Source organism: Palaemon carinicauda, chromosome 2 (genome assembly GCF_036898095.1).
Source record: "Palaemon carinicauda isolate YSFRI2023 chromosome 2, ASM3689809v2, whole genome shotgun sequence".
Classification (NCBI taxonomy): Eukaryota; Metazoa; Arthropoda; class Malacostraca; order Decapoda; family Palaemonidae; genus Palaemon; species Palaemon carinicauda.
This window is the reverse complement of record NC_090726.1, coordinates 6,907,225-6,933,578: the sequence shown is the minus strand read 5'-3', so window position 1 is coordinate 6,933,578 and position 26,354 is coordinate 6,907,225. Positions and strand designations below refer to the sequence as shown.

Here is a 26,354-nt window from a genome sequence, read left to right as displayed (position 1 = left end):
CTCTTTTTTGGGGCCTATCACTACCACCAACCATCTTAGGCTCTATTTTGTATGAAGATATAGTAAAACATAAAAAAAAAAATACAAATTGGTCAAAATAGTTAACATTATATTGTGAGTTGCGCTTGGAGAGAGATATGCAAAAACTGATTGTACTATGCTGTGAAAGCCTTGCTTGAGGGGTTATTATGCTGGTGTTGATATACATCTGAGCTATAGATTTTATCTCATTGCAATTGCTCATTTGACCTCCTGAATCATCATTAGGTTTGTGTATGGCAGAGATTTTTCATAAATTTCCCTCGACACCAGTTTGTTCGAGAGCAAATACATATTTTATCCGTGGTTCTGTTGTATATTTTTTTTTTTGACAATGTCAATTTTTGTTAATTCTGGTGCACCATATCTTTCAATAAATTAAATTAGTATACAGTACAAATGTTTTGTACTCGTATAATGCTATACCCTGTAATCAATATCACCTGCTCACAAGGATTTGGGGAGTGAAATCTTGTTGAGAACATGGCTTTCCAAGGACTACTTAATGAACATAAACTATAGGTACGTAATTTCACGATCTTTAATTATGTTGTTATACACTATTAGAATTAAATAAATATTTGTTGAATTACCGATCAGGTATTTATGACCATTTTCCTTCTAGAAAAGGACTACTTTTTACCATATGGTCGCTTATATATTTATCCTATACTGTACTGTATTGTACTTCAGGTATCTTTCCCTGGTCAAATATTTTACTTAATCAAATTTTGATACACTGTACTATAATGTCCTTGAAGCAAACTTTCTTTATTTTCAGAATAGTATTGAAGTCCTTAATGAGCAGGATGTCCATCCCAACCTTTACAATGCAAGGATGTTGTGTCAGTCATGTTATCAGTATTCGGCCTACTACTTATTCAAGAGTGCCATCATATTGCATTCAAGTCCGTCATCATCTGATTACATAGCAATTCTGTCCACTGTTTTGAAACGACATGAAATCACATGACAAGCTGCACTTTACGGCTTGTCATGTGATTTCTTTGTGTTGGTAGAGCGAGAAACTTTGATAGATTTGCACTGTATCCATGACTTATTATCACAGTGTACACAGTGTATCCTTTCTAATACTGTATTACCATTATCAACAGGGGAGCACTTGAACAACCCTAATTGGCTATTTGCTTGAATAATAAGGCTCCATGGAATAGACTACCCAGATGGGAAAAAGAGAAAAGTGAATGTACCCTGTATATGAGGAAGTGAAGAGAAACAAAGATAAAACAACTAAAATAATTTGTTGAGTGTATCTACTAGGAAGAGTTGTCTTCAGTTTCATAATGATAGAAATTAAATGCCTCTATTACTCAGCATCATGAAAGGGGGCCAATTATACAAAATTTGTATGCTGATGGTCTGTAAAGTAAGTGCCAGTTACAGTATGACATCCCGAAGTACTCTAGATAGCCAGATAGAAAAGTAATCCAACAATGATAGAGTGGAAGGTCAGAAAAGTGTGGCACAACCATTATCTCTGAAGATAGAGAACCTGTAGTAACAAGGACTAATTTGGAAAAATTAGATGTAGTTTTGATTATAAATAAAAAATCCTGACATCAAAGGTAATGCAAAGTGTTGTCAGGTAAAATACTGTGTTTGAATCAGTGAGAATATTATGTACCTATGCAAAGAAAATTACGGAGCAGTAGCATTATGTAAGACATGCTGATCTCTGTCAAGGCCAACAAGTATTACATCAAATTTTAGTATTGCCACATATAAGTAAATTGGAAATTGTATGCATAATAGCCTCTCAATTAAGGAAATCAAAGTACCTTGCACTTCTACAAATATTAGGTTTGAGTAATATGTCACCAAGGTTATCTTGGATGTTACTTTTTATATTTAGAAGAACTCCACAAGTTGTACAGTATTTCTGAAGGACATATTGGCCATCAAGAAGCTAGTGATTATATCCAAGATATGAATAAATCATTGTCTAATAATCAGCTATTCAAGAACTTATGGCAAACACCAGAAATAGGAAGATTGACTTTGATTCCACTATTCAGCATCTGGGCAACAAATTTACACAGCTAACAAAATATACTTCTGGGTAAGTGGGAGGCTCTATTAGAATGTTTACATTATTTGTAGGGTATTACTGGAATATCATATTTGTGTATGAAAAGTAGTGGTAGAGATAGAGAGAAAGTGTTGATGTGTAGTACCTTTTGTACATGTATTTTTTTCTCAGTTGTGCTATACTGTTCATTGCCATTTGTTATAGTTTTTTAGGAGGGGTACAGAGAGAAATAAACTTGTACAGTACATACACAAAGTTAATTATCTACATATGTACATATGGATTGGTTATCACTTGTACACTCACTAGAAATGTTATTGTCAGCCTAGCTAGTGTATGGGTATATGCTGTAGTGAAAAGAAAAAATTGCAAGGATTAAAGTGTATTCAGTACTTCTAGTCTATTCATCTTTATTAGATCATAAAATGGGTTTGTTCTTCATCAAACTGTGGACAAGCTGGAGGATTGCTAATAGAATCCCCAAAGTTACCTATTGGGCAATTTCTGAAATATGTACCTGAAATTTAGTAAAATGTATGCCATCACTATTTTGTTTAGACAGCTGTCATTTCTTTAAATAAGGCAAGCAAGTTCCCATAAGGACACAGTCCACATAAAAGGTTTCTAAAGTTTTCTTGCGGCTAGCCTCCTTGATTTCAAATCCAGTATTTTCTGTCTTAAGCCATCCATCTTCCTCCTTTATGCACTGACCTATTTCAGCTTTTTCTGGTTATAAGTTTAACAAGCTCATACCCTTTAGACTAGTCCTAGAGAAATCTATGAATTTCATTCACTGATTTACTTAATTTATGTTATGATGATACAGTACTGATACTATACAGTATTAATATTATCCTGCCTGGTTAGTATCTGAAAATAGTAGATCCGAGTCAGTCTCATAGACAGAACAAATGTTCATGCTCTTTTTCATCATAGCCTCATTGTTATTAAACAGAGTAACCTAATTTCTGGGTTAGAAAACTTATCACTTATGATACCAAATATTAGAGGTACATTTTGTATCATTAATGCTGTACAATTATATCTAGAAATGAAGTTTAATTCATTTTACTTTAAAACAGATCTTGGTGAAAGAAGTGCTATTTGTATCTTGTCACCGGCACCATCCAACCTTTGGAAGCTGGGCAGCTGAGGACTGCATAAATGCTGCAAGGAGCCATTGGTCCTTTCTATAGGGCCTGGTGAGTTTCTCTTCTCTGAAGCCAAAGTGTTAATTTAAAAGGAGTCTTTATTTCAGGGTCTTAAGTAAAGTTAGGGCTGAGTAAACATTGAAATGTTTTTTATAAAGTACTGAGTAAACATTAAAATGTTCTTAAAACAGTGAATATTGAAGCCACTGAACATGAATTCTAGTATTTTGAGCTGTCACTATAATACTGTATAGTACTTTAACTAAGGGAATTTATGTTTCCTGACTTATCTGGTAATACTGTACTGTACAGTATTTCAGATAATTTCAGTTGAAGACTAAGATACTGTACTGTGTTCTACCCAGGGTTACAGATTATTATACACAACTTAGGCTAAACTTTTATTTTTCCCAGGTTAAACATTTCACAACTTTGTTATTTTTTTTTTTCCAATCTAAACTATTACTGTATTCAACAAGAAAACTATTTTTCAGGGAGGCCATGAAATCTTTGTCTACTGTACTTAACTGTCCACCCTAACCTTGGCAACATAAGGAGGCGGTAGCATTCACATTAAATATAACCACTCTACTACTTCTTCAAGAGAACCATCATACAGTACTGGATATCAGTCAACTGCCATGCAGCTGTGTAGCAACCTTGTCTTCTGTATTGGAACCCCAGTCAATCTTATGTGCCAGCATAGCTCTGATTCAAATCCTTTTCGCTTCTTTGGTTTTGGTAAATTCAGAATTTTTCTTAGAGTTACATCCTGTCATGATATCACCAGCATATGAGTGTTTGTAGTTATTGATATTTATAATTAATGGGATTCATATGGAAAAAAACAACAACTACCAAACTAGTGAGGAATAGAGACGAATAAAAAGGAAAACAAAGAGAATGGTAGCGATAGCAAAGGGGAAAGCGAGGTGAGAGTGATATGAGATGATGGTAACGCTGGAGGGAGAGAAGATAATCAACGGAACAGAAGAATTAAAAAAAAAAAAGACTGGCAGGATGTAGGAGATGTAGGAATTATTAAAGATAAAAATGGAAATATTTTAACTGAGGAAGAAGTAGTTAAGTGAAATGGAAGTACAGTACCATTTCTCACAACTATTAATCACTGTGAAGAACTGGAGAATGTTCGTCTTGAAGAAGGACCAATAGTAAACATGAGAGAGAGTGAAGTCGGAAATACTATAAAGAAAGGAAATGGAAATAAACCTGCTGGAATATCAGAAGCAACAATAGAAATGAGTAAGACATTGGGAAATCTATGAAATTCATGGGTGCATACACTATTGAAAAAAGTCATTGATGTAGAGGAAATGCCAAGAGACTAGGAGGATAGTTAGATGATTGAATTATATAAAGAAATGGATGTGTTTAACTGTGGGAATTACAGAGGAATACAGCATAGCATTGGGAGCTTGTATTCAAGATGCTAGAAAGAATAGTAAAAAGGAGATTGAGGGAGTTAATGGATATACATGAGCAGCAGTTTGGGGTTATGAGTACAGTGGATGCTGTCTTTATAGTAAAACAAGTCCAAGAAAAATATCTAGGAGGAAGCAGGAAACTACATGTTTTTTATGGATCTTTCAAAGGCTTCTGACAGGGTACCAAGAAGGTTTGTCTATTGATGTTTGAGAAAGAGGTTAAAGAGGATGATGTATGAGGGGTAAGAACCACCATTCAGACAGGATATGAGGAGACAGGCATTCCTTGCGAAGGTTGGCCTCCATCGGAGATCTGCTCTTAGTTCATCCCTGTTCATTCATCATTATGATCTGCTCTTAGTCCATTCTTGTTCAATTCCTTGTCATTATAAACAATTTTTTATCCGAATTAAGGAACAAAGAAGAATTGTGGGAGCTGATGATTCAGTCATCATGGAAAGGAGCCCTTGAAAGGAAAGGATTGAAGGTAAACATTGGAAAGACAGAGCTAAGGTTAGTAGTAAAGGGCACGAAGAAGTAAACATTCAAGTGGGAGATGGTACAATGCTAAAACACAACGAGTCAAACCACTTGGAATTAATAATAACTAGAAGAAGGAGGTACTGAAAAAGCAGTGAAACCGAGTGAAAGAAGCAAGACAAAAATTGAGAGAAGTAATTGGAGTTCTTTTAGACAAGACAATGCCATTTTTCAATATTAAACTTACCCGATAATCATGTAGCTGTCAACTCCGTTGCCCGACAGAATTCTATGGAGGGATACGCCAGCTATCACAATACTAGAAGGGGGTGTACTTACCAGCGCCACCTGTGGCCAGGTACTATAGTACTTCTTGTTGACACCTCCTCAATTTTTCCTCTGTCGTGCTTCCGGCAAGACGTTCTGGGATACGCTTATGTTCTTGGAGTATTTTCACGACTTTGGTGAAGTATTTCTCTTTGATTTCGGCTGTCGCTTTACTGGAAACTTCTATATTAGCTTAGTTAGCTTTTGGAATTAATTTGATTAATTATGGTGACGAAGAGAGTATGAACTCTCTTTCACCTTTAAATGGCCGACCCTTCCCTTAGACGGAAGTGTTGGTGTCTAAGAGAGTATAGACTCTCTTTCTTAATTTTGCTTAACAAAAGTTATAGATTTATTTTATATCTCTCCGCCTCTTATAGGCCTCTTCGATTAACTTCCTTTTATTATAAACTTATTAAAATTAATTTTTATATTTGTTTATATTCGACCTTCCTAATAGTAGGCGGTCTTTTCTTGGTACCGAAGTTAATTAACATTGAGCCCGTCATTTCGGTTTTACCTGATACATATTATGCTATTTTAATGTCTTTGAAAGAATTTCTTTGATAGTCTAGTACTGTTTTCAAAGTTGAACTAACGTTTTGTTTTGTCTCTGCAGTTGTTGACGTTCAGAACGTTCAACTTGCGCTCTATCGTTACGATAGAGAAAGAATTTTCACGGTTTCACGTTGCAGTAAGAGTAACCGTGTCTAGCGTTTTGTTCATTCTTTCTTAACTTAATGGTTTTAATCCTAATAAAGGAACTTTTCATTTTGGGAAATATTTCAGTTTTTTCCTTTAACAATAATATGTTTTAACGATATATGATTGGGCTCTTCTCTCAGGTTCTAAGTCAAGAGAGAGAGAGAGAGAGAGAGATAGAGACGGAGGGAGAAAGAGGAGGATAAACGTTTCGTTCAAGCGAGTAACGTTGTTATCGTTTTTGCTCTTCTCCCTAGTCTCTTTAGGGGAAGAAGGTAAACGTTTCTAGAGTGATCTAGTGTTTAGTCTCTTTCCAGCCACTGAATTATTTATCTTTCATTAGATTTTTCTGTTACATTGTAATTCTGTTTTCGCAATTACTAACTTTTGAGAAAGGATAGAATTGCGTGTTTCAGGTACAAACCACTTAAAGTTTCGAGTTCAGTGAAATAAGTGCAAACAGAAAATCAAAGTGATAAGTGATTAGCGCAAAGTGTGTCAGTGTTGTGCGTGAGGGTACTTCTGTGCGCGCCAGTCGTCCTCCCAGTCCGGGACCTCTTGCAAGCTCCCAAGCCCAGGGGAGAAGCAATGTCGAAGGACAAAAGGGTTCAGCAGGCCTTGATCGGCGCACAGAAGTATCCTCGGTGGTTGTGGGCGTGTCTTACCGAGACCGTCACTCCCACCCGCAGACGATTGAGCCCTTATTTTGCTCGTCTGCAGAAGAAATTTAGGGGAGAAAACGCTGGTCTCAGGTCTCAAGACCTCTTAAACGTAAAGTCCAGACCTATGCCAGACGTACGAAGTTAGAGTTCAACAGCCCGGATGCAGTCATTGGGTTAGCTCTGACTCTCCTCAGTCATCAGTTGAATGCACTCCGCCTAAGAGGAGTAAGGTTCTGCCGCAACAGATCTCTGCTGTTAAGGCTTTACCTCAGCAGACCTTAGTGTCTGCCGACCCCAAGTTGACTCTACTGCAGTCCATGCAGTCACAACTTTCGGTCTTGATGCGTGAGTGTCGGGCTGAGAAGGTTGCGCCTCCGCCTGCGCTCGCTCCGCCTGCGCTCGCTCCGCCTGCGCTCCCTCCGCCTGCGCTCGCTCCGCCTGACCGCAGTACCACCTGCCAGGCGTACGATGTTGAGCCACGTTATGAGTTTACTGATCCCAGTGGTGTGCAGCTCCCTCCGCCTTCCTTAAGGCAACCTCAGCATTGGGAACAGGAGGCTTATACCTCTCTTCCTCCGCTTCCACTTGCTGTTCCACCAGTGAGGCAACACTCGCTTGAGGTACAACCTCTCCCATCCATGAGTCAGTCTCCTCAGCTCTCGCTGCAGCGAGCTCAACCCTCCTCAAGGCAAGCACCTTAACACCTTAGCCTTGCGCCTCAGGAGCCTCACCTTGCGAGATTTTTACTGCGTTCTGCGCAGCCACTACCTTTTCGCTCTCAGCTCACACCGCAGGAACCTCAACTCGTTCCTCAGGAACTTGCTACTGCGCATCCGCCAACCACTCAGCAAGCGCAACCCTTGAGTTCAGCCACTCATGCCAGGAGTCAGCCTCCTCCACCCATGCGCCTACCTTCTGCTACTTCCTTTGATCAGCCTTTGCAGACTGAGCCTCAGGTGTTCCCTCAACAGAGTCTTGAAGAGGAAACCACAACTATTGTTGTTCCAGCTCGTTCTGACTCTGCTGTTCAGCATACCTTACCTCCATTTTCAAACCTTATGATAATGGAGGTTATTTGTATTACTTATAAAAATATATTTGTATTCCTTGCAAGATATTTTTTAACAATATCGCAAAATATGACAAGAATATGAATCATGAGTTATGAATGTAAGGTAAATATTATGTTGATATTAAAACCCCATGCAAGCATGCATAAAGCACTCTAGCACTGGTCATGGAATTTCTGAGAAATGTTAAACGCCATGCACACGCTCTGCTTACCTTACAGCATGCTCTACATACAGCATGCTCTGCTTACAGCATGCTCTGCATACTACATGCTCTGCATACAGCATGCTCTGCATTCAGCATGCTCTGCATACAACATGCTCTACATACAGCATGCTCTGCATACAGCATGCTCTGCATACAACAACTCTGCATACAACATGCTCTGCATACCTTACCGCATGCTTCTCAGTCACACATCTTTGGTTGTTGCCAACTCACTAGACTGTCAAGCAGTTTCATAACGTTGCCTTCTAGTCTGCTGCTTTTGCACCAGTGAACCCTCACTGAGAGAACTTAGCTTTTCTAGGATATGGTCCCTGTAGATGAGAAAGTTCTTTTCTCCCTCCTTCTGATATTCCCTTGAGGACTCTGTCATTTGGAGGGAGCCTTTAGCTGCATAGCCTCCTATGGACTTTTATTTAAGCATAACATGCTTCCAGGGAAGGTAATGGTTCCACTTCAGTCGCTAATCCCGTCTGTTACCACACCTGCTCCCATAGACCTTGAGCTGTGTTGCAAGACATGCAGTCCAAGCTTAGTCCTTGTTAGAGGATTTTTTGTTTACGGAGTCAATGTGTCACGGGGAAGACGTTCAACAACCAACAGAAGTGACTTGTTGTGACGCAGTGCGGCAACCTCAGCAACCCGATAAGGAGTTGTCTGTACGACCCAGACAGTCTAGACAGATTCGGGTTGTCACTGTACTTCCTCGCTTGCCCATGATTGACAGTTCACAGACTGTGCAGCAGTACCATGATCTTGTGTCCGGCTCCGTCAGACGACTGGCTTTTAAGAGCTCCCACAAGTCGTCGCTGTGTGGAGATTTTCAAATGGACTATGGATCTGACCAAGGAACTGGGCCTCCTGGTCAATTTTGAGGAGTCTCAGCTCGTTCCATCCCAGACCATTGTCTCCTTGGGTATGGATCTTCAGAGTCGAGCTTTTCGGACTTTTCCGTCGGCCCCAAGGATCTTCCAAGCCCTAGAATGCATCCAGAGCATGCTGAGAAGGAACCGATGCTCAGTCAGGTAGTGGATGAGTCTAACAGGGACACTTTCATCGCTGGCCCTGTTCATCGTGTTAGGGAGACTCCACCTCCCCCCCCTTCAGTATCATCTAGCTGCTCACTGGATAAAGGACATGACGCTAGAGACGGTCTCAGTTCCTGTTTCCGAAGAGAGGAGGTCTTCTCTCGCGTGGTGTAAGAACAGCTTTCTTCTCAAGGAAGTCTACCTTTGGCTGTTCAGAAACACGACCGCCGTCTCCTCTCGGACGCATCAGACACGGGCTGGGGTGCGACTTTGGACGGACAAGAATGCTCGGGAACATGGAATCAGGAGCAAAGGACACTTCACATCAATTGCAAGGAGTTGTTGGCGGTTATTCTGGCCTTGATAAACTTCAAGTCCCTCCAGCTTAACAAAGTGGTGGAGGTGGACTCTGACAACACCACAGCCCTGGCTTACATCTTCAAGCAGGGAGGGACTCTTTCGTGGAAGTTGTTCTAGATCGCAAGGGACCTACTCATCTGGTCTAAAGATCGAAAGCTAACTGGTAACGAGGTTCATTCAGGGCGGTATGAATGTCATGGCAGATCACCTCAGACGGAAGGGTCAGGTCATCCCCACAGAGTGGACCCTTCTCAAGAATGTTTGCAGCAGACTTTGGGCCCTGTGGGGTCAGCCAACCATAGATCTGTTCACTACCTCGATAACCTAGAGACTCCTGTTGTATTGTTCTCCGATTCCAGACCCAGCAGCAGTTCACGTGGATGCTTTTCTGCTGGATTGGTTCCATCTCGACCTGTATGCATTCCCGCCGTTCAAGATTGTCAACAGGGTACTTCAGAAGTTCTCCTCTCACAAAGGGACACGGCTGACGTTGGTTGGCTCCGCTCTGGTCCGCGAGAGAATGGTTCTTAGAGGTACTGCAATGGCTGGTCGACATTCCCAGGACTCTTCCTCTAGGAGTGAACCTTCTAAGTCTACCTCACGTAAAGAAGGTACACCCAATCCTCCACGCTCTTCGTCTGACTGCCTTCAGACTTTCGAAAGACTCTCAAGAGCTAGGGGCTTTTCGAAGGAGGCAGCCAGAGCGATTGCCAAAGCAAGGAGAACATCCACTCTCAGAATCTATCAGTCTCAAGGGGAAGTCTTCCGTAGCTGGTACAAGACCAATGCAGTTTCCTCAACCAGTACCACTGTAACCCAGATTGCTGACTTCCTGTTATATCTAAGGAAAGTAAGATCCCTTTCAGCTCCTACGATCAAGGGTTACAGAAGTATGTTGGCAGCGGTTTTCCGCCACAGAGGCTTGGATCTTTCCACCAACAAAGATCTACAGGACCTCCCTAGGTCTTTTGAGACCTCAAAGGAACGTCGGTTGTCCACTCCAGGCTGGAATCTAGACGTGGTCCTAAGGTTCCTTATGTCATCAAGATTTGAACCTCTCCAATCAGCCTCTTTTTAGGACCTCACATTAAAAACTCTTTTCCTCGTGTGCTTGACAACAGCTAAAAGAGTAAGTGAGATCCACGCCTTCAGCAGGATCATTGTTTTCACATCTGAAACGGCTACATGTTCCTTGCAGCTCGGTTTTTGCTAAACGAGCTTCCTTCACGTCCTTGGCCTAAGTCGTTCGAGATCCCAAGCCTGTCCAACTTGGTGGGGAATGATCTGAAGAGAGTACTTTGCCCAGTTAGAGCTCTTAGGTACTATCTAAAAAGGTCTTAACCTTTACAAGGACAATCAGAAGCCTTATAGTGTGCTATCAAGAAACCTTCTTTTCCAAGTTCTAAGAACTCAGTTTCTTACTATTCAGGCTTCTGATTAGAGAAACACATTCTCATCTGAAGGAAGAAGACCTTGCTTTGCTGAAGGTAAGGACACATGAAGTGGGAGCTGTGGCTACTTCAGTGGCCTTCAAACAGAACCATTCTCTGCAGAGTGTTATGGATGCAACCTATTGGAGAAGCAAGTCAGTGTTCGCATCATTCTATCTCAAAGATGTCCAGTCTCTTTACGAGTACTGCTACACCCTGGGACCATTCGTAGCAACGAATGCAGTAGTAGGCGAGGGCTCAGCCACTACATTCCCATAATCCCATAACCTTTTAACCTTTCTCTTGAATACTTTTTATGGGTTGTACGGTCGGCTAAGAAGCCTTCCACATCCTTGTTGATTTGGCGGGTGGTCAATTCTTTCTTGAGAAGCGCCGAGGTTAAAGGTTGTGATGAGGTCCTTTAGTATGGGTTGCAGCCCTGTATACTTTAGCACCTTTGAGTTGATTCAGCCTCCCAAGAGGAACGCTGCGCTCAGTAAGGAAGACGATCTTATTAAAGGCAGAGTAACGGTTCAAGTCGACTTCCTTACCAGGTACTTATTATTTCATTGTTATTGTGGATAACTGATTATATGAAATACGGGATACTTAGCTATCCTTTAGTCTTGTACACTGGTTTTTCACCCACCCCCCTGGGTGTGAATCAGCTACATGATTATCGGGTAAGTTTAATATTGAAAAATGTTATTTTTATTAGTAAAATAAATTTTTGAATATACTTACCCGATAATCATGATTTAATCGACCCTCCATTCCTCCCCATAGAGAACCAGTGGACCGAGGAAAAATTGAGGAGGTGTCAACAAGAAGTACTATAGTACCTGGCCACAGGTGGCGCTGGTAAGTACACCCCCTTCTAGTATTGTGATAGCTGGCGTATCCCTCCATAGAATTCTGTCGGGCAACGGAGTTGACAGCTACATGATTATCGGGTAAGTATATTCAAAAATTTATTTTACTAATAAAAATAACATTTTGACTCAAAATGAAGATCTTTGAGACAGTTATCAGGCCCCTACTATTATATTGGGTAGGAAACTCAGGTACTTACGAAGAAAGAGGAGGGACTGTTGGAAAGAACCAAGCTGAGGATGGTAAGATGGATTGCTGGAATATCACTACTGGAAAGAAGAGAGTCAATATCTAAGAAAATTGATGAAATGTGTAATTTTCCAGTTAAAATCCTTTAAAGAATGTTACTGAAACCTCTTCATTTATTGCTAAACTTCAACAAGGACAGATTCAATGAGAAGTGGATCAAGGTGAATGGAAGATCTATACAATAGCTGTCTTATTAAGAAAAGACTAGTTTATTGATAAAGGTTCCTATAGGAAAATGGGATATCTTGCTGGTAAGTTTTAAAATTATTTTGTTTGCAGTCATCATATGCATGATAGTAAAAAGAAAAAACAGAGTGCATTAATCTGTTGTATCTTTTTTATTACCTTGTTTTTTCCATTGTGTACTATACTTACAATTGTCACGATATTTTTGCATATAGATCTATTTGTTTGGAAGAGAAATATATAAATTCTTATGCTTACTCTTAGCGCACAGTTTTCATTTGTATGAATGGTTTGGTAATCATGACAGCCATAACAACTTGGTACCTCACTACTATAGACTGTTTAGAACAGTATAGAAATAAGAGCATTATTATATTTATGAATCTCAGTTGAGGTTCATCTGGCTTTCTTCTCTAAGCTAGTTAAATGGCAAAGTTTATTCTAAAACTTAAAATTTCTCATTTTATTTCTCTTTGATAGCCATGCCCCTATAGGCTTGTATTATGCATATATGGGAGTGTAAGGCAATGAGAGTGCTTGACATCATATCAGTATACTCAGTACAGTTATTCTGGCTAAACACATCTTTTGTTCTGCAAATTCAGTTAGTGTTTTGAGTGTAAAGGTATTATTTAGCTTTAGATTAATCAAAGATGTGATCGGTTTTCATGTGGATTTTTAGGTTAAATATTCATGGGGTGTTATTGCTATATGAATAGGATCCCCATTCCCTTTGTGTCAAATGTGGAGGGCAGCATTATGATTTAGATAATCCTTGTTTTGAATGTAACTTATTAATCGCTCGTATCGAATTACAGTTTGCATGCAAGCGAAAAAGGATAATGAGCCTTTGGGCAGAGGCAGTGATCCTAGTCCAACCTGTCTTGATTTAAACCCTAGGCCAACTCACTATATTTTGGACTGTGGTTCTTGTGTACCATTTAGTAAGGGTTCTGATGGTACATAGCACATTGTTAAGTTGATGGCTCCCTGAAAGCCTCGTGCTCTCCACATTGTTAAGTTGATGGCTCCCCGAAAGCCTCGCGCTCTCAAACTACTTGTGGTTATTCTGTTGTGAAACTCTTGCCTGCCTTTTTATCCGTAGTATGGTAAGCTCTTTAGGACTTCCAGATTCCAAGATAGTGACTTGGGTTTGGAGTTGGGATCCTAATACAGTATCCTTCTTCCACCAAAGTAACCACTTGTGAGCAGCCTTTTATCTTATGATGCCAGTTTTGAATAAGTTTTTAAAAGATCTTTCCTCAGGTTGAGAAACAGTTGCATCATGAATTTTTGCCTCAGACTGAAAAACAGTTGTATCATGATTTTTTGCCTCAGGCTGAGAAATGTTTCATCGTGATTTAGATGGTATGACCCTAATACTGTTCTGCCTAGTGTTGGTTTGGCCACTAGCTCATTTCAGATTTCCCTTAATGGTATTAATGTTTGGGCTAGTACTTCTATATTTGGGTAAGACTCAATTGCCTAGCTCAGGTGGAAAGGTTACTCCTATTAGTGAATAAAAAGTAAATCCTGAGTTTTCAAGAGTGGATAGTTTACACGAACAGAATTTGGTCTCAGGATTGCTTCTCAAATATTCACCGGGGTGCGGGTTTAAGGGCGAGGGATGGCAGCCTCTGTTCTGTGTTTAACCTCAGGCATACCTGCAAAGATCCTTGTCAGCAGAAGGTTGTCTTTCCCAGAATACTCAGGTTGAGGTTTCTGGGCATAAGAGTTCTGTTGTATCTAGGCAACCGACTGAATTTTAAACATTCCCTGAAAAGATTTCGATTGATCAGGTATGATGGGCCATGTTGCAAAGGCGATTGATATTCCTAGTCAGTGTGATAAATTCAGTGTCATAAAGTTATTTCAAATACTGTAGCTCAAGTCCCAATGATTACCGCCCAATTTCCATAACTCCCATATTATCTAAAGTTTTTGAACGTCTTCTGGCAAAACGTCTTAATAGATTTGCTGAAGGTAATCATCTACTCCCTAGTTTGTAATTTGGTTTTCGTAAAGGCCTTGGAGCATGTGATGCCCTTCTTACAATCTCCAATGCTGTACAGAAATCCCTTGGTTGTGGTCAGGAAGTTCGTATGATTGGCCTTGATTTTAGTGCTGCCTTTGACCGTGTTAATCATGAGGCCCTTGTTTTCAAACTGAAAGAGTTGGGAGTGGGTGGGTCGTTTCTTAGCATTATTATTGATTTTCTAAGTAATAGTTCTCAAAGAGTTGTTGTTGATGGGCACCATAGTGATTATAGGAATGTGATATCCGGTGTTCCACAGGGTAGTGTTCTTGGCCCATTACTCTTCATACTACTGTATATGCACATGTGGTTTGGCCTAGAAAACAAGCTTGTTGCATATGCAGATGATGCTACTCTCTTTGCATTAATTCCATCCCCTGAATGTAGATCTGGGGTTGGTGAATCTGTTAATAGAGATTTAGCTAGAATTAGTGCATGGTGCAAATTATGGGGTATGAAGTTGAATCCTAACAAAACTCAAAGTATGATTGTAAGTAGGTCAAGGACGGTGGCTCCTCAACATCTGGATCTCAGTATTGATAATGTTTCTTTAAATTTGTATGACTCTTTCAAAATTTTAGATGTGATTCTCGACAGCAAATTTACTTTTGAGAAACACATTAGGTCTGAGTCTTCTTCAATTGCACAAAAAATAGGCTTATTGAGAAAGTCTTTCAAGATTTTCGGTGATCAATCTATTCTGAAGAAGTGTTTTAATTCTTTCATTCTACCTTGTTTTGAGTATTGTTCTCCTGTCTGGTCTTCAGCTGCTGATTCTCATCTTAATTTGTTGGACAGAAACTTACGGTCTATTAAATTTCTTATTCCTGATCTAGACATTAATCTCTGGCACCGTCGTTCAATTAGTTCATTATGTATGTTTCATAAGATTTTTCATAACTCTGACCATCCTTTACATTCAGATCTCCCTGGACAATTCTATCCTGTTCGTAATACTAGGCAGGCAGTTAATTCTAATAGCCAGGCCTTCTCCATCATGAGGCTCAATACTGCACAGTACTCTAGAAGTGTTATTCTAGCTGTTACCAAGTTGTGGAATGATCTTCCTAATCGGGTAGTTGAATCAGTAGAACTTCAAAAGTTCAAAGTTGGTGCAAATGCTTTTTTGTTGACCAGGCGGACATGAGTCTTTTTATAGTTTATTTATGACATATTTGTTTTTTATGTTGTTAATAGTTTATATAGGACATGTCTGTTTTGATGTTGTTACTTTTTTTCGAATGATTTATTGTTAATTTGTTCTCTTCATTTATTTATTTCCTTATTTCCTTTCCTCACTGGGCTATTTTTCCCTGTTGGAGCCCCTGGGCTTATAGCATTTTGCTTTTCCAACTAGGGTTGTAGCTTGGATAGTAATAATAATAATAATTCTATATATCTTACAAGATTTTCGGTGATCAATCTATTCTGAAGAAGTGTTTTAATTCTTTCATTCTACCTTTTTTGAGTATTGTTCTCCTGTCTGGTGTTCATCTGCTGAGTCTCATCTTAATTTGTTGGACAGAAACTTACGGTCTATTAAATTTCTTATTCCTGATCTAGATATTAATCTTTGGCACTGTCGTTCGATTAGTTCATTATGCATGTTGCATAAGATCTTTCATAACTCTGACCATCCTTTACATTCAGGTCTCCCTGGACAATTCTATCCTGTTCGTAATACTAGGCAGGCAGTTAATTCTAATAGCCAGGCCTTCTCCATCATGAGGCTCAATACTACACAGTATTCTAGAAGTTTTATTCCAGCTGTTACCAAGTTGTGGAATGATCTTCTAATCGGGTAGTTGAATCAGTAGAACTTCAAAACTTCAAAGTTGGAGCAAATGTTTTTATGTTGACCAGGCTAACATGAGTCTTTTTATAGTTTATATATGACATATCTGTTTTTGACATTGTTAATAGTTTATATAGGACATATCTGTTTTGATGTTGTTACTGTTTTTAGAATGATTTATTGTTAATTTATTCTCATCATTTATTTATTTCCTTATTTCCTTTCCTCACTGGGCTATTTTTCAATATTAAACTTACCCGATAATCATGTAGCTGTCAACTCCGTTGCCCGACAGAATTCTACGGGAGGAATACGCCAGCTATCACTATACTAGAAGGGGGTGTACTCACCAGCGCCACCTGTGGCCAGGTACTGCAGTACTTCTTGTTGACACCACCTCACTTTTTCCTCTGTCGTGCTTCCGGCAAGACATTCTGGGATACGCTTATGATCTTGGAGTATTGTTCACGGCTTTTGGTGAAGTATTTCTCTCAGATTTCGGCTGTCGCTATACTGGAAAACTTCTATATTAGCTTAGATAGCTTTTATTTAGTTCTGATTAATGGTTAACGATCTTTTTGCTTGATTTGGAATCCCCCTTGGCTAACTCTTTGATTCAAGATGTCTGACATTTCACAAGCCCCACCCCATAGACGATGTAGGTCTTGTAATAGGCGTATTCCGAAGGCCTCGGTAGATCCTCACACCGCTTGTTCTGACTGTAGGGAAAGACCCTGTCAGTTGGAAGATCGATGTGAGGAATGAGCCGGACTTTCGGAACTTGAATTTGTCCGATTCTTGAAATATTCAACCAAGTTAGAGAGAGAGAGAGTTAGGAGGAGTTCTTCTCGCTCTTCACTTTTTTCCTCACCTCATGATCCCCTACCTTTTCCTCCCCCTGTAGTGGCTACCCCCGAACCTACTATTTGCCCTCAACCTGATATGTCTGTTGTTTTGCGTGCCATTCAGGCTTTAGGTGACAAAGTGGAATCGGTGGTTAGTGATCATAAGTCTCTTATGGCCGAAGTCAAGGAACTTAAGGTCAAAAGTGCAGTGGGAGGTAATAGTGCCAGTGCTGTGACAAGTGCTAGTGTCAGTGCAGTGCCAAGTGCTAGTGTCAGTGTCAGTGTGGTGCGTGAGGGTACTTCTGTGCGTGCCAGTCGTCCTCCCAGTCCGGGACCTCTTGCAAGCTCCCAAGCCCAGGGGAGAAGCAATGTCGAAGGGCAAAAGGGTTCGGCAGGCTTTGATCGGCGCACAGAAGTATCCTCGGTGGTTGCGGGCGTGTCTTACAGAGACCGTCACTCCCACCCGCAGACGATTGAGCCCGTCTTTTACTCGTCTGCTGAAGAATTGTCAGGGAGAAAACGCTGGACTCAGGTCTCAAGACCTCTCAAACGCAAAGTCCAGACCTCAAGAGCTCTACAATCTGGCTGCAGTCATTGGATTAGCTCTGACTCTCCGCAGTCATCAGGTGACTGCACACCTCCTAAGAGGGGTAAGGTGCTGCCGCAACAGACCTCATCTTCTGTTAAGGCTTTGCCTCAGCAGACCTTAGTGTCTGCCGACCCCAAGTTGACTTTACTGCAGTCCATGCAGTCACAGCTTGCGGTCTTAATGCGTGAGTGTCAGGCTGAGAAGGTTACACCTCCTCCTGCGATCGCTCCGCCTAACCGCAGTCCAGTCTGCCAGGCGTACGATGTTGAGGCTCCTCAGGATACCTTACCGCGTACTGAGTTGCCAGTTTCCAGCGGTGTGCAGCAACCTCCGCCTTCCTTAAGGCAACCTCAGCAATGGGAACAGGAAGCTTATGCCTTACTTCCTCCGCTTCCGCTTGCGGTTCCACCAGTGAGGCAACACTCTCTTGAGGTACGACAACCTCTTCCATCCATGAGGCAGACACCTCAGCTCTCGCTGCAGCGACCTCAACCCTCCTCAAGGCGAGAGCCTCAACACTTTAGCCTTGCGCCTCAGGAACCTCAACTCGCGAGACAAGAACTGCGTTCTGCGCAGCCGCTACCTCAACTCTCGCAGCTCACACCTCAGGAACCTCAACTCGTTCCTCAGGAACCTGCTACTGCGCATCCGCAACCCTTACAGCAAGCGCAACTCTTGAGTCAAGACACTCATGCCAGGAGTCAGCCTCCTCAACCCATGCGCCTACCTTCCGCTACTCTTTTTGACCAGCCTTTGCAGCCTGAACCTCAGGTTTTAACTCATCAACAGAGACTTGAGGATGAAACCACAAGCGTTTTTGCACCCGCTTGTTCAGATTCTGCTGTTCAGCATACCACTGTTCCATTACCTCTCACTTCGCTACACTCTGGTGATGAGGTTTCTGATGAGGAAGCTGCGCACCTGGATCCCTCATCAGACGTGGAAGAATCCAAGTCTTCTCCTCCACCTATTGACTTTCGTAAGGTCCTGGCTCTTTTCAGAGAGGTATACCCGGACCATTTTGTCTCTGCTACCCCCCGCTCTCCGCCATCTGAGTTTTCGCTGGGCATGCAGCCTGTCAAGTCAACATATACTAAGCTCGTCTTTGCAAGGTCCTCTAAGAGAGCTTTAAGAATTTTAGGGGAGTGGTTGCAGTCTAAGCAGCAACTAGGGAAGACTTCCTTTATGTTCCCACCGACTAAGCTCACTTCTAAAGCGGGCGTATGGTATGCCACAGGAGAGGAACCAGGCTTGGGAGTACCTGCCTCTGCCCAGGCTGACTTCTCAAGTTTGGTCGACTCTCCTCGTAGAACAGCAATGAGGCGCTCTAAGGTTTGCTGGACCTTCTCCGATCTAGACCACTTACTAAAGGGTGTATTTCGTGCCTTTGAGATGTTCAATTTTCTAGACTGGTGCCTGGGGGCCCTTAGCAAGAAGACCTCCCCTGCGGACAAAGACTCGGCCATGCTTTTAATGTCCTGCATGGATAAAGCTATTAGGGATGGATCTGGCGAGCTTGCTTCAATGTTTGTGTCAGGAGTTCTTAAGAAAAGGGAGCAACTTTGTACCTTCCTTTCTTCCAGCATCACACCTTGTCAAAGGTCTCAACTCCTTTTCGCTCCGCTTTCTAAGTTCTTGTTTCCCGAAGAACTTATCAAGGACTTGTCTGCGGCCATGATTCAGAAAGACACTCATGATCTTGTGGCCTCTTCAGCTCGTAAGACTAAGGTTGCTCCCTCAGTCCCCAGGACTTACCGCACCCCAGTGGCTGATACGCCTGCTACGAGGTTTATTCCGCCCTTTCGTGGTAGAGCCCCCAGCCGAGGAAGCTCCCGTCCAGACTCTTCCAGGAGCAAGTCTAGGAAAGGTTCCAAGACTTCTAAAGGCAAACACTGACTCTCCTCCTCTCCAGACAGCAGTAGGAGCCAGACTCAAGATCTTCTGGCAAGCTTGGGAAAAGAGAGGTGCAGACGCCCAGTCTGTCAGGTGGCTGAGGGAGGGTTACAGGATACCATTCTGCCGCAAACCCCCTCTGACCACTTCTCCCATCAACCTCTCTCCCAACTACAAGGAAAAGGACAAGAGGCTAGCGTTGCACCAGGAGGTGTCGCTCCTGTTACAGAAGAAGGCAGTGGTTATAGTCCGGGACCATCAATCCCCGGGCTTCTACAACCGTCTCTTTCTGGTGGCCAAGAAGACAGGAGGTTGGAGACCGGTGCTGGACGTCAGCGCGCTCAATGCTTATGTCACCAAGCAGACGTTCACTATGGAGACGACGAAGTCGGTCCTAGCAGCGGTCAGGCAGGAGGACTGGATGGTCTCGTTGGATCTGAAAGACGCATACTTTCACGTTCCTATTCATCCAGACTCCCAACCTTTCCTGAGATTCGTTTTTGGAAAGGTTGTGTACCAATTCCAAGCCCTGTGTTTTGGCCTAAGCACAGCTCCTATGGTGTTTACGCTTCTGATGAGGAATATTGCAAAATTCCTCCACTTATCCGACATCAGAGCCTCCCTTTACTTAGACGACTGGCTGTTGAGAGCCTCCACGAGTCGTCGCTGTCTGGAGAGTCTCAACTGGACTTTGGACTTGATCAAGGAACTGGGTCTGTTAGTCAACTTCGAAAAGTCCCAGCTCATTCCCTCCCAATCCATTGTTTACCTGGGAATGGAGATTCGGAGTCAGGATTTTCGGGCTTTTCCATCGGCCCCAAGGATAAGCCAAGCCCTAGATTGCATCCTGAGCATGCTGAAGAGGAGCAGTTGCTCGGTGAGACAGTGGATGAGTCTCACAGGGACCCTGTCATCGTTAGCCCTGTTCGTCGAGTTAGGGAGACTCCACCTCCGCCCTCTTCAATTCCATCTAGCAGCTCATTGGGACAAGGATTTGACGCTCGAAGCAGTCTCTATCCCGGTCACCAAAGAGATGAAGACCACTCTCTTGTGGTGGAAGACCAACCTCCTTCTCAAGGAGGGCCTATCGTTAGCGATTCAGACCCCCAATCTTCATCTCTTCTCGGATGCATCAGACTCGGGCTGGGGCGCGACCTTGAACGGACAGGAATGCTCGGGAACGTGGAACAAGGAACAGGTAACGCTCCACATCAACTGCAAGGAGCTCCTGGCAGTTCATTTGGCCCTATTGAACTTCAAGTCCCTCCTGCTAGGCAAGGTGGTGGAGGTGAACTCCGACAACACCACAGCCTTGGCTTACATCTCCAAGCAGGGAGGTACCCATTCGAGGAACCTGTACGAGATCGCAAGGGACCTCCTCATTTGGTCAAGAAGTCTAAACCTCACCCTAGTAACGAGGTTCATTCAGGGCAACATGAACGTCTCAGCAGATCGCCTAAGCAGAAAAGATCAGGTCATCCCCACGGAATGGACCCTTCACAAGAGCGTGTGCAACAGAATTTGGACCTTGTGGGGTCAGCCTACAATAGATCTGTTTGCCACCTCCATGACCAAGAGACTTCCTTTGTACTGTTCCCCAGTTCCAGACCCAGCAGCAGTTCATGTGGATGCTTTTCTGCTGAATTGGTCCCATCTCGACCTTTACGCATTCCCACCGTTCAAGATCATCAACAGAGTCATTCAAAAGTTCATCTCGCACGAAGGGACACGGCTGACGCTGGTTGCTCCCCTTTGGCCTGCAAGAGAATGGTTCACAGAGGTACTACAATGGCTGGTCGACGTCCCCAGGACTCTTCCTCTAAGAGTGGACCTTCTACGTCAACCCCACGTAGACAAGTTGCACCCAAACCTCCACGCTCTTCGGCTGACTGCCTTCAGACTGTCGAAAGATTCGCTAGAGCTAGAGGCTTTTCGAAGGAGGCAGCCAGTGCGATTGCCAGAGCAAGGAGGGTATCCACTCGTAGAGTCTACCAATCCAAGTGGGAAGTCTTCCGGAACTGGTGTAGAGCCAATGCAGTTTCATCTACCAATACCTCTGTAACCCAAATAGCTGACTTCCTATTACATCTAAGGAATGAGAGATCCCTTTCGGCTCCTACGATTAAAGGGTACAGGAGTATGTTGGCTTCAGTTCTCCGCCACAGAGGTTTGGACCTTTCTTCCAACAAGGACCTTCAAGACATCCTTAAGTCTTTTGAGACTTCTAAAGAACGTCGTTTACCCACTCCAGGCTGGAATCTAGACGTAGTCTTAAGGTTCCTTATGTCGCCTAGGTTCGAACCTCTCCAGTCAGCTTCCTTCAAGGACCTTACCCTCAAGACTCTTTTCCTCGTCTGCCTTGCAACAGCTAAAAGAGTCAGTGAGGTTCATGCCTTCAGCAAGAACATTGGGTTCACATCCGAATCTGCAACATGTTCTTTACAGCTCGGATTTTTAGCTAAGAATGAACTTCCTTCACGTCCTTGGCCTAGATCGTTTGAAATTCCTAGCCTTTCCAACATGGTAGGTAACGAGCTAGAAAGAGTTCTTTGCCCTGTCAGAGCTCTGAAATATTATCTTAATAGGTCAAAACCTATACGAGGACAGTCAGAAGCCTTATGGTGTGCAATCAAGAAACCTTCGATGCCCATGTCCAAAAACGGGGTTTCGTATTATATAAGGCTTCTGATTAGAGAAGCCCATTCTCACATGAAGGAGGAAGACCTTGCTTTGCTGAAGGTAAGGACCCACGAAGTGAGAGCCGTAGCCACTTCGATGGCCTTTAATAAGAACCGTTCTCTGCAGAGCATAATGGATGCAACTTATTGGAGGAGCAAGTCAGTGTTTGCATCATTTTATCTTAAAGATGTCCAGTCTCTTTACGAGAACTGCTACACCCTGGGACCATTCGTAGCAGCGAGTGCAGTAGTAGGTGAGGGCTCAGCCACTACATTCCCTTAATCCCATAACCTTTTTAACCTTTCTCTTGAATGCTTTTATTGTTGTTTTTATGGTTGTTACGGTAGGCTAAGAAGCCTTCCGCATCCTTTTGATTTGGCGGGTGGTCAATTCATTCTTGAGAAGCGCCTGGGTTAGAGGTTGTGTAGAGGTCCTTTAGTAGGGGTTGCAGCCCTATATACTTTAGCACCTTAGAGTTGATTCAGCCTCCTAAGAGGAACGCTGCGCTCAGTAAGGAAGACGAACTTAATAAAGGCAGAGTAACGGTTCAAGTCGACTTCCTTACCAGGTACTTATTATTTCATTGTTATTCTGAAATAACTGATTATATGAAATACGGGATACTTAGCTATCCTTTAGTCATGTACACTGGTTTTCACCCACCCCCCTGGGTGTGAATCAGCTACATGATTATCGGGTAAGTTTAATATTGAAAAATGTTATTTTCATTAGTAAAATAAATTTTTGAATATACTTACCCGATAATCATGATTTAATTGACCCGCCCTTCCTCCCCATAGAGAACCAGTGGACCGAGGAAAAAGTGAGGTGGTGTCAACAAGAAGTACTGCAGTACCTGGCCACAGGTGGCGCTGGTGAGTACACCCCCTTCTAGTATAGTGATAGCTGGCGTATCCCTCCCGTAGAATTCTGTCGGGCAACGGAGTTGACAGCTACATGATTATCGGGTAAGTATATTCAAAAATTTATTTTACTAATGAAAATAACATTTTTCCCTATTGGAGCCCTTGGGCTTATAGCATTTTGCTTTTTGAACTAGGGTTGTAGCTTGGCTAGTAATAATAATAGGGATGATCAAAGCATCAGTTCCTCTATGAGCTTTTCTGTCAGAAAAGAGGGTTTAATCCTTCTTGCTTTTGTTGAAGTTATTAGAACAGGACTTCCGATTTTGATACAATTTGCATTCTGAGTATTCAGAACCAGTTGGAATATTAAAACAGTGGAGTAAGCATCCTTATATAACTCAGGGTGTTTCCTTGGAAGTAAAGTTCCCCGACATCTCTCTTTTAAGGATAATTCGTAGGAATGTCAGAAAGGGAATCACCCTTACACATTTATTTTCTTGAGCATTTAGCTGTATTAAGGTTGTTTTAGGCTCAGGCTGGTGATGAGGAAGTGCTAAGAATTTTTTTCAGACTACAAAATAGCACTGGTTTACATTCTGAAGGGGGGCATCAGGTCAGTTATTGTTCCCTATGTAGGAAGTATTCATGTCTTGGGCAGGTCTAAGGGGAATTCTTCTACCAAAGTTTAGATCAGAAAATTTAAACGTCCTATTCGATTAGTTAAGCAGGAATCAGGTACAGTACTGTATTGCACAGCCAAATGAGTGTTCTCTACATCCTTTAGTGTATTAAGAGATTTGGAGTTGGTAGTAAAGACCAAATGTGGACGTATTTGCAACCTTCCTCAACAAGAAGGTGGAGATTTAAAGAATGGCATAGGCAAGGGACACTAACAATGTCCTAGAGACTGGCCATATAAGCTCTCCCAAACCCTCCATCCTTATCTCACAAAGATGGTGAGGTTGCAGATAAGAAACTATAGAGCTTGAGCTGGTCTCAAACCCCAGTCAATCAGATTACCAGGCAGTTACATTTCCAATAGGCTATCACAACCCAGCCTATCCTCTCTAGGAAAGGCTTTTCTCGAGAGACATCGCAACAGATGTTTGAATACCTCCATAGATCCTCAGCGGCAGTCAACCGGGCCAAGAAGGCTATAGTCTGTGGTTTGTGTATTGGGAGAGGTATCTCTCCTCTCAGAGCCTGTGTTCCCTTAATCACCACCTTTTTGTACTACCTCCTTATGAGAAACCCTGTTCCATTTCAGCAGTAAAAGGCTATTGCTCGACCTAGAGCCAAGTCTTTAGATTAAAGAGAGTAGATATTTCTTCATCGAAGTAAATTTCTATGCTCATATGGAGTTTTGAGCAGACCTGCCATCTAGTTGAGACAGGGACATTACCCTGAAAACAGTTTTCCTGCTCAGCCAAACAGGTTGGCGAACTCCATGGACTCTCATTCAAAATCACCCATTCAAGGAGGTGAAGGCACGTCTTGCTCTTCTCCGTCCCTAATTTTGTTGCTAAAACTCAAAGCCCATCACTGCCTGATTCCAGAATTTTATCATTTCAGATTATGAGCCTCAGGAATGTAAGTAATGATCCTGACCAGCTTTTACTGTGTCCTGTGAGAGCACTTAAGTGCTATCCCATGTGAACTAGGACCATTAGACCTCACCTGCAGCATCTCTTCATGAGCACGGGAATATTGAAGATTATTATTTCCAGGAATACGATCTCGATCTTGTTGAGAGAGGTCATCTCTCGGATGCTCACTTCACCTTCCATGGAAAACACACGAGTAAAAGCTCACAATATGAGATGTATTAGTACCTCTCCAGCTTTTAAAAGGAATTTCTTTGTGATGCAGGTTCTTCAGCCAGGTGTGTAGAATCGTCATTCAACGTTCACTGCTCACTACTTGCAAGTTGTGACCCACAATTCCCTGGATATGTTCTCCTTAGGGCCTGTTGTAGTTGCTTAGCAGGTGGTATAGCTAAATTGGGTCCTCTCACAGAATCCTCTCTGGGGCACAGCATCAAAAAACTTTGCCAGTTGGATTTGATATCAGAGTCAGGTAAGCCCATTCAGTTCGTAGCTATTCCATGCTCAAGCACGAGAGTCTTTTCCCCACACTCCTTAATATGTAGCCAGGTAAACCCATAATCCTAAAATGGCCTACAAGTCAGAGCATTACTTTGCCAGGTCAACTACGCAGAGGATTCTGGCTTGAGTACAAACCTAATGGCCAGGACCATAAATCCCAGAAGGAGAAACATTCACTGGTTCTCCTTCTGGGATTCATGAGTTGTAAGAATCCCTTACTCTTTTAGCGTCTAAGATGCTCGAGTTTCAAGTTCCTAGATTAAGTTTCCAGCCTATTAGGAAGGGGACTTCCTCCCGTCTAAGGATGAGTCTCCTTGGTAAAAGATGGTGGTTTGTATTCGTGTAGGAATAAATCACAAATTTTTAAAGCTATTTGTATACAGTACTGTATTTCCTAACTATACAAACCCGAGTCCTTTACTCAAACTTTCCTGCCATCACCAACCCCTGAGAAAGTCTCAGGCTGCCATATAAGTGAGTTGTCAGTGAGCAGCGAGTGGGCGGTTGCCTGTCGGTTGTTTAGACCTCGTTGTAATTTTAGCTGCCATATTCCAGCTTCGCTGTTATCTATTCTCCTAGGTAAAGGAGTTTGCTCTACATTTGATAAAATATAACTGACATTATGGTAGCCAAGTGGGATTATTTATAACTCACAAACTTTGCCATAAGTTCAAGTCCAGCTTATGGCCTGATAGATTTTACTGGCAAAAATTACAACTCAGCTGTCCATGTGAGTTAAGAGTGACGTCTATGGGGCCACTCCATATATCCAGTTCCTAAGTCCTCAGCAGAAATTGCTTGCTCTCCTCCCTTGTCCATGATTGGAGGGAGATATAATGTGACATACATATGTGGTTATCTTCTCTTTTTAGGACACTGTTCTACAAAACACTGACTTGTCCCATTATTCTACTTGTTTTGAGCAACCTTAAAACCAGTAAATGATGATCTTAAGTATATTAGTGAGAGCTCACAATAGTGTTTGCTCTAAGGTGACTTTTATGATGTTGAACCTTCGTTCTGGAATTCTAGAGTTTCATCAGACCAAAAGGAATCTTTTAGTTTATTTGAATTGTCTTTAAAAAGTTTGGCAGAGGCATAATGTGTGAAACATCTTTTCAAAATAATGTAGTTACTGAGGAAGACAGATATATTGACACAAGTACAAAGAACTTCTATAGTAACCACTGTACTCTACCTCAGCCTTGATACAGAGTCAATTGTTAAAAAGGGAACCTTCTGAGGCAGTCACTCAGCATGATTACTCTT

The 26,354-nt window shown here is 42.3% G+C and overlaps 1 long non-coding RNA gene across 1 annotated transcript in view; it reads left to right on the top strand.

Annotated features, from left to right (window-relative positions):
- LOC137615034 (uncharacterized) overlaps nt 1-5,390 on the top strand; it is a 38,888-nt gene extending 33,498 nt beyond the window's left edge. The window contains exons 2-4 of the long non-coding RNA XR_011039162.1: nt 821-2,119; nt 3,172-3,291; nt 3,735-5,390. This is a non-coding gene — a long non-coding RNA (uncharacterized lncRNA). The remainder of the gene's footprint in view (nt 1-820; nt 2,120-3,171; nt 3,292-3,734) is intronic.
- The last annotated feature ends 20,964 nt before the right edge of the window (nt 5,391-26,354 follow it).